Consider the following 8,922-nt stretch of genomic DNA (forward strand, 5'->3'; position numbering starts at 1 on the left):
CTTCATCTGTCCACTCTCGTCTCCGTCCTTCGGCAGGCCACCAAAGTGAACGAGTCCATCTCTCTCATTACCTCCGTGACTAAGACCTCCACCTGCCACTCATTTCACTCGGAAAGATATTTGACATGTCACATTTCATGATTTGCCTACAGCCAGGAATTCGTGCCATTGAGCACATCCTTAGGAGAGACAGTCAGGAAAAAAAAAAAAAAAAGGCATGCTGAAAATTGTCACCAAAGTGGAATAATCGGAAACAGAATCGATGTGAAGAATGGAGTCATTTTATATCAGAAAGTAAACATACTAGGAATAACTGAGCATTTCATTCTGGGGGCATGAGAGGCAGCAAAAGGCGGAGTCTCAAAACTTACTGAAATGAATATGAGAGTAGGAAGTGTAGAGGGTATCATGGATATAGAAGTGTCCGGATGGAGAAGAGGGCAACCACAGACAAAGTGGATGGGCTGTGTGAATGGAGATCTTAGAGAGCGGAAGGATGTTAGGAGAGGAAGAGTACGACACAAGGGAATGGAGGAGGCTGGTCGAATATAGTGACCCCACATTGAAGAGGAAAAGCTTCAGAAGAAGAAGAAGGGAGTGTAGACAATACTTTCCAGTGAGAAAAGCAAGAATAAAAGCTAGGAGAAATAAATTCTGTGGAGCTAAGAGATGATGAAAAAATGGTTGTGACTCCATACAAGTGACATTAATATGAGAATAGGAAGTGTAAAGGGTATTATGGATATGGAAGTTTCAGGATGGAGAAGAGGGCAACCGCAGACAAAGTGGTTGGGCTGTATGAATCTAAGATCTAAGAGAGAGAGAGGGGGGCATCAGGAGAGATAAAGTATGACACAAGAGAATGGAGGAGGCTGGTCGAATATAGTGACCTCACATTAAAGAGGGAAAGTTTTAGAAGAAGAAGAAGAAGAAGAAGGGAGTGTAAACAGTACTTTATGCAACTATATTTAAGGGTAATGGCTAGGAGAAATACATTCTGTGGCGCTATGAGATGATGAAAAGAGGCTGTGACTGCATACTAACTGAAATGAATTTGAGAGCAGGGAGTGTAAAGGGTATCATGGATATGGAAGTGTCAGGATGGAGAAGAGGGCAACCACAGACAACGTGGATGGGCTATGTGAATGAAAACTGAAGAGAGAATGTCAGGTGAGAAAGTGTTCAACACATGAGAATGGAGGAGGCTGGTCACATATACTGACCACCAATGAAGAAGAAGATGATGAAAAAGAATTGAGTGTAAATGGCACTTAGCAGCAAGAATGGGAATGCAACTACTAGTAGAGCAGAAAATATGGGTCCAGCTGGCAGCGTCATAATTCAGGTCCTTAACTGAACAGCCAATCGGAATGCACATTTATGGCAGATGGTTTGCTGGACTTACCGTCCCTTGTGTAACATTGCTGGCATATGGAGGTCTGTATCTCAAATCAATTGGAGCACACATGATCACATCTCTTTTCTTCTGTCCAGGACACCGTCCCCTCAGTCACTGGTCCACCCAATTGGTCAGTGCTGGTGTTTGGCCCATTAATCACTTCTGCTCTGTCCTTCATTTGCATAAAGCTCTCCCTCTCAGCACAACTTGTACTCCAGCGTAATATTAATTAACATCCACAAATAGACTTTGGGGTATTTAGTGTTTCTTTTGGAGGGGGATTTTATTCCTAGATATTGATATATTGAAATGTCCTTTCATAGCCGATACCTAATACCCTAGACGTAGCATTCTGGCAAATTTCAGCTTTATACCTAAACAAGAAAGAGTGAGTGAGTGAATCAATCAGTTTTGATATATATATATTTATATATAAAAACAAGTCAGAGGGAATAAATGTTAAATATGAATATGAATAAATACTGATGGTCCCAGATTAATTTTTGCATTCTTTCTTTAAATTCCAAAACCAGGTGCAAATGCAAGCAAGACAAAAACAAGTTGATTAAATGAAGAGTTCTTTGAACTTGGGTCATGAGGATGGAGCAGCCTTGAAACTTAAAGGTGATGGAGTCGCTGCCCTCACTGGTCATCTTCTTGGCACTGTAGAGGGAAGGGAGGAAGACATGATTAGTGGCAGCATCCCGTCTTGTCCCTGAAGAAGTATTACATACCTCAGATGAGCTTGGAGGGAGACGCTCTGATGCACAAGCATGACAATATAAATATAGTAATAAGAAAGAAATATTCTTATGTTGTAGAAAAATAATGAAAGCGATCAAAAACCAAAGCATTTGATAACAACCAGTTATACAGAAAAAAATGGTGGTTAGAAATGTTGTGGCCAGAAGTGAAGTCATTGGAAAGGAACTGGAAGTGATGTCATCATGGGAGAGACAGAAGTGACGTCATAGGGAAGGAACTGGAAGTGATGTCATCATGGGGTGGGACAGAAGTGATGTCATAGGAAAGGAACTGGAAGTGATGTCATCATGAGTGAGACAGAAGTGATGTCATAGGAAAGGAACTGGATAGGAAAGGAACTGGAAGTGATGTCATCAACGGGAAGTGGAAAGTGACTGTATGCAGCCATTTTGTGAATCCAGAAGTATAGCAGGTGAGTTATTTTTCTTCTTTGGGCCTGATGATAAAGAGAGAGAGATGTCAGTACAGCAAATCAACTCTTCGTCTCGCGATATTTCACTTAACTCATGGTTTGTTGACTGCCTCCTAAGCACACGTGTGTGACAATATATACTTTAGGCACGCTACCTTTTGAAGACAGATAATCGAATAATTCAAACATTTTTGCTATCTCTTGCCCTATGTGCACCTTTCCTCTGTATCTGTCTGCGTGTGAATGTCTGGCGCTCCATCTCTCAAACACATTCCCGTAAAGCCCGCTTGTCAGGCTCTCTCATTGTTTTCTAAGGACCTCTCACCTCCTATTTGCTGTCTTTGAAAGCACCACGTGTTTCATTTGTCTTTACTCTTTCACATGCGTCTCACACATGCACTTCCTCTTTTGTTGCGTCACAGAAGCCAAACAGACCAATCAGACACACAGACCTTAGTGTTTTATTATACAGTAGACATATACAAGTATATACAGCTGCTAAGGGTTGTCTCTCAGTCACACAAAATCTCCCCTGGGCCTTGAGCCATGATCTTGGTCTCAAATGACACTATTTGCTGTGACACATTAGTACCCATGAATTGTATGTGCAGGGTACCTCAGCCACAAAATAGGGCTTTGGGTCCTTCTCATGTCAGGCTATTATGTGGATTCATGCCTCATCATCACACCATGGCTAACCATAAAACCACAGCGGCACCTGACAGGTGTCACAAAATAAGAACACAAAAACAAGCATTAAGTGCTGGGGAAGCTTCACCGTGTGGTCTCCAGATGAAGAGTGATGAATAGTGACTGATCTTCTGGTCAGATGTCAGATTTACAGTTGACCACAGGGCACAATCGGTAGTGTTCTTTTATATCATGAAAGAGGAAGTCAAATTACAACAAACAGAGGAGCAGGAAATGACATGAGTACAAGAACTGGAAGTGATGCCTTCAATGAGGTGACGGAAGTGACGTCACCATAGGGGGATCAGAAGTTACGTCATCGGAAGAGGATGGAAGTGGTGACACCAGATAGTGACCAGAAGTGATGTCATCATAGGGGGATCAGAAGTTACGTGATCAGAAGAGGATTGAAGTGACGACATCAGATGCGGACCAGAAGTTACGTCATCATGTGGGGACCGGAAGTGCCGTCATTGGAAGAGGATGGAAGTGATGTCATCAGATGGGGACCCAAAGTGAAGTTATTGTTCGGGGCCGGAAGGGATGTCATAAGATTGGTAAGGGAATTGTTGTCGTCCGGCTGGGATGAAAACAATTGGCTATTCTTCTGTAGGTCTGTTGGGAAAGAGAACAAGGCGTTAATATTTGCCTGCAATCTTCTATCTGTTGTACTTTCACTCTCATTTGGACCTTTTGGCTGCCTCCTAAGCACACGTGTGTGACACAGGAAAAGAACTGTGGTGAGCTCTGGTGACAGCGAAGGACATTGCACAGGCCAGCTGATTGTATTCATCTCAAGCACGTATTCTACGATCTGCACGTGACAGAAAGGGTCTGCCGAGCACACAGCATGTCTGTCAGGAGAAGTGCCTTGTGCGATATTGGATGGAAGTGAAAGATATGGCAGTAAGCTCGGTGGGGTGACCTGGGATGCAGTGTTTCGTGAGAGGCGCTTGCACCATCTTTATCTGTGTTACGAGTCCCTAAAAATATCACGCTGCCCCTTATCACACAAGAGGCGCGCCTGCATGGCAATAGAATTAGTGGAACAGGTCTGAGTGGGTGTTACTGGCATGCATTTCAAATGGTGACATTTTAACACGAATCCATGACAGTGTGAATCCTTAAGGACGCTGGTTAAGGGATCTTTCATCTCTGGCCTCTTGCAAGCCATTAGTGTGGACTAGCTGTTGATCGCTCACCTCAGATTTATAAGCCATTATAGGCCCCATGCAGTAAGAAGATTGTGGGCTTGCTTCCCGGGTCCTCCCTGCGTGGAGAGCACTTTGAGCAGTGAGTGAGAAAAGCACTAAATACAAGTAAAGAATTATTCGTATTATTATTATCTTCCCCCTCCCCTCCCTTATTTTCCCTACAGCTCAAATATCATCATGTCATTATTTTAAGTAGCTGTAGGTGGCAGCATGGTGCACTTGTAGTGTAACGTGTGCTTGTGGTGTTCACTCCAGGCTAACAAGAAGTGAATCGTCACTTTAGATTGTGTGATTAATGGCGTGTCTCCCCCACCGTGTTGTCTTCCACTCCTCTCGATCTCAACAGACATGTTTGTTGCAAGGGCTGAAAACCTTAGTACAACATATTTCACTTTTCCTACATGAGAATGAGTTTCAAATATCAAATGGCAGACCTCCACAGAAGTTGTTCATTGAAGCCCACTCCCAAAAATCCCTAAAGGAATCTTACAAAGCAAACAGATGAGCACGGCAAACACAATCTGTCCATCGCTTTCACCACCAACTCGAAGGCCCACACTGGTTCCTACGAGGCAACTTCATACTCAGCTTCTTCACATAGCAGAACAGAAGGAACATGCCGGACAAACTCCGAATGGCCGATGGGACATTGATGATGCATCAGGAATACAGAGTGAAGCTTGACGTGTGGAAACGGAGTGCTCTTGGGGAGAAAGCAGGCTGGGGGCTTCTCATGACAAAGTACTGCTGGCCCGATGTTCATTTGCCTGCTCGTGGTCCTCAGAGCCACCAGAGGGCAGTCAGCCTTTTGAGAGTGTAATGCCATTTGGTGACCTCCGCTCTCGCCGTATGACTCTAGACCCCAACTATAAGAGTTACCGCTGCAGGCTTTATTTTATTTTTCTAAAAATTGTGAAATGAGTTGTAACATATGTGGAACAGCTGAGTGGCGCAAAAGAGTGGAGTTTATGTTACTGCCCAGCTGGAAGGTAAAAAATACTATATGTGGTCGTGATGGAGACTTGAGGAGTCTCTGGGTGAACCTAACAGATATGTCACCAGGTTAATTGGTGCTCTAGTGCTAGATAGAGTCTGTGTGTGTGTATATATGTGTGTGTGTGTGTGAGAGAGAGAAAGAGTGAGGTACAAATTAGGAGCTCAAACACGTTTAGATCAGGAGTTACTGTGTGAAGCCTAGAAACAGAAACAAGCTTGACCTCAAACTTGAGAAGCAGGCTTTGTGGCCTGCACTACCCGAAAAAGAGGTAAGCTTGAATTCAATACAAAGAAAAGAGAGGGGAACCATGAAAAAAAAAATTTAAATGTATTGCAAACAGTAAAACAAAATGAAAGGACATGAAAGCAGAATTACTTGCCTGACAGGTAAATGAAACGTTAACAAATTCAAGCCCACAGTCCACAGGAAATCTGAATAACAAAAGTACAGATCATGACCAGAGAATCAAAAACAAGAGCACTTGCAAAGTTCCAAAAGTCAAAAATCTAAATCCAGAAAAAAGCTGAAAAAACATAACTCTAAGCCAATGTCTCTGGTCTAATAGGTGGGGCATCAGGAGGACTCAACCCCTTGGCACAAGTGGCATACAACAAAAATTTGGTAAGTGCAGTGGTGGAACCAGAAGGGCGGGGGGCATGGGGGAAGATATCCAGAGCCCCATCCACCCCAAATGACAAAATCATCCACTGTAACCAATCAACTAATAGCAAGTAGAAACCATTTATTACAACCAGTAGATGGACCACCCCACCCCACTCAACATTCAGGGGAAAAAATCATCCTCATCCTGGTCACCACGCCTGAAAACAACCTCTGTCACCAAACTGCCCTCACCAATGTCCAGGAACCAATTGACATAACCAGACACCCTCACTCCTTTGTAACCCCCTCCTCTCCAAATCAACCTCCACAAAAAACCAGCAGCCTCCATCTTTGACCTCTCTGAATCAATGTCTGCAATCAATTACAGCAACACAGCAATGGGGGGGTGGGGGGCACTAATGAACAGTCTCCGCCTGCTTCACAACGTAATTGAAAAGTAAATGGAAATCCATAATAAACAGCAAAACATGAATACACTAAATACTCATTAGGGAAAAACAAAATACAAAAAGTGGGGAAACAAGAACAACTACAGAAATATAATTTACAAAAGAATATACAAAAATAAATAAATAAATAAATAAATAAATAAAAAGAAAGGACACAAGACCAGGATATGAGACCATGGCAGCACCATAACAGGGTGGGAGAACATCCATTATACAATGCCTTTCATATCTATCTATCTATCTATCTATCTATCTATCTATCTATCTATCTATCTATTATATAGTGCCTTTCATATCTATCTATCTATCTATCTATCTATCTATCTATCTATTATATAGTGCCTTTCATATTTATCTATCTATCTATCTATCTATCTATCTATCTATCTATCTATCTATCTATCTATTATATAGTGCCTTTCATATCTATCTATCTATCTATCTATCTATCTATTATATAGTGCCTTTCATATCTATCTGTCTATCTATCTATCTATCTATCTATTATATAGTGCCTTTCATATCAATCTATCTATCTATCTATCTATCTATCTATCTATCTATCTATCTATCTATCTATCTATCTATCTATTATATAGTGCCTTTCATGTCTATCTATCTATCTATCTATCTATCTATCTATCTATCTATCTTATAGTGCCTTTCATATCTATCTATCTATCTATCTATCTATCTATCTATCTATCTATCTATCTATCTATCTATCTATCTATCTATCCAAATACAAACAGACACTCTCAGGTCCCTGTGCCCTGACACCCCTCAGACACTCTAAGAGACAGAATTTGCCACCTCAGAGTCCCAGAGAATGGCAGGCCAGCAGGTGGTCCCATTTTCTCAGGTACCCTAAAGGCCATCACGCTCAGTAAGGGATGTGTTATTTTTCGGCTGCTGTTGTTAGAGTAATTAAACAAAGTGCATGTATTTACCAACGCTAACCTCGCCCTAAAGCTCGCCTCTTTTGGAAGCGCAGTATAAACGTATGGAGACTGAAGATCTGCCCTTTATTAGATGATGCTGCTGTTTCTCAAACACATCTGATGTCTCAGAAATCATTTATTTAGTTTAGATATGCAGATGTTTAAGTCTAATAGCCTTGAACGTGAAGGTGTTGTAAGATTCCCCGAACTGCCAGTGGTAACTGAAGTGGCAGCCCAGTAAGAGCTTTTTAAGGTAACAATAGATTGTGAACGTGTAGCATCACGAAATACTGAAATATTTCAGGGGGTCTACTGATAACAAATCCACGTATTCAAATTCGGCTTTCAATTCATTAAAACAAATTTTTTTAACAACTTTTAGAGTTAATATAAGATATTAAACTAATAATATTCGGAGTTATCACTAAAAGAGCCGGCACTACAATAGTGACGTCCTGGAAATCGTTTCACACTGCTAATGGCTTGGTGAATTAATAAAACACGCTGACTGTGTAAAAACATCCTGCGTTGTCACCAAGAGTGGCTGCAGAAACAGGCATGTCCCCAAAATCCTTTTTTCAAATGAGGAATACGCATTTTGGTCGTCATTTTCTGAGTCAGTATCGGAGTGTAACAAGTGTGAATGTGGCGCACGTCGGACGACCCGCTTTAGTCGGCACCCCTCCGTGGATACCACGAGGTGCCAAAGATGTGCATTGCATTGTTTACAGCAAACACCTTAAACGACAATTATCATTCAAAACAGGCGTTAAAAATAAAAACGGCAAAAAAAAAACATGCCAGAAGGAGCTCAGCTTATTTCAGTCGGTCAAACGCGGAGCTTCCATCGAGAGAATACGCTGCTAATGAAGAGAGTTTTCATTTTAATCCGCCTCCCATTGATCCCCCTGACTTGAAGATGAAATTCTTATCACTTTTTCTTTCTTTTCCTGTTGAATTGCGACTCTGTGGGTGTTGCCATGACGCCCCCTCCCAAACAGCAACCCCCCCTCCCCACCTCCAAGTACGAAATCCCCCAGAGTCTGACAATTTAGGCCTTACCCTTCTTGACAGCGCGTGGGACTGAGTGTGGCTTCACTGAAATGTAATTACTGCTAATGAGACTCTGAGGCTGATCCAATTTAAATTAGTAATTTGATATCAGCGCATAGAGAAGAGCTGGAGAGAGAAAGAAAGAAAGAAAGAAAGAAAGAAAGAAAGAAAGAAAGAAAGAAAGAAAAGCAGCCTTTTAGATTCCCTAAATGTAACAACAAGTGAGAGATGCCCACTTGGTGCCCAGACCTTTATCCCTTCACCTCCACCTTCCCTTTCCCTGCTCACCTCAGAGTCAACTTCGGTTTGGCTTGTTGAATCTTTTATTAACAAACCCATCCATTATCTCCTGGCACGTGTGTGCCATCCATCCCCAAG

The 8,922-nt window shown here is 42.0% G+C and overlaps 1 long non-coding RNA gene across 1 annotated transcript; it reads right to left on the minus strand.

Moving 5' to 3' along the window:
• Positions 1 to 2,477: 2,477 nt before the first annotated feature.
• On the minus strand, positions 2,478 to 8,596 carry LOC120518128. The gene is made up of 3 exons (XR_005631185.1): positions 8,554 to 8,596; positions 3,355 to 3,881; positions 2,478 to 2,600 (listed from the first exon to the last, which is right to left on the minus strand). It is a non-coding gene; the product is annotated as an uncharacterized LOC120518128 (long non-coding RNA).
• Positions 8,597 to 8,922: the final 326 nt, after the last annotated feature.

This window comes from Polypterus senegalus, chromosome 17 (genome assembly GCF_016835505.1).
Source record: "Polypterus senegalus isolate Bchr_013 chromosome 17, ASM1683550v1, whole genome shotgun sequence".
In the NCBI taxonomy this organism is placed as follows: domain Eukaryota; kingdom Metazoa; phylum Chordata; class Cladistia; order Polypteriformes; family Polypteridae; genus Polypterus; species Polypterus senegalus.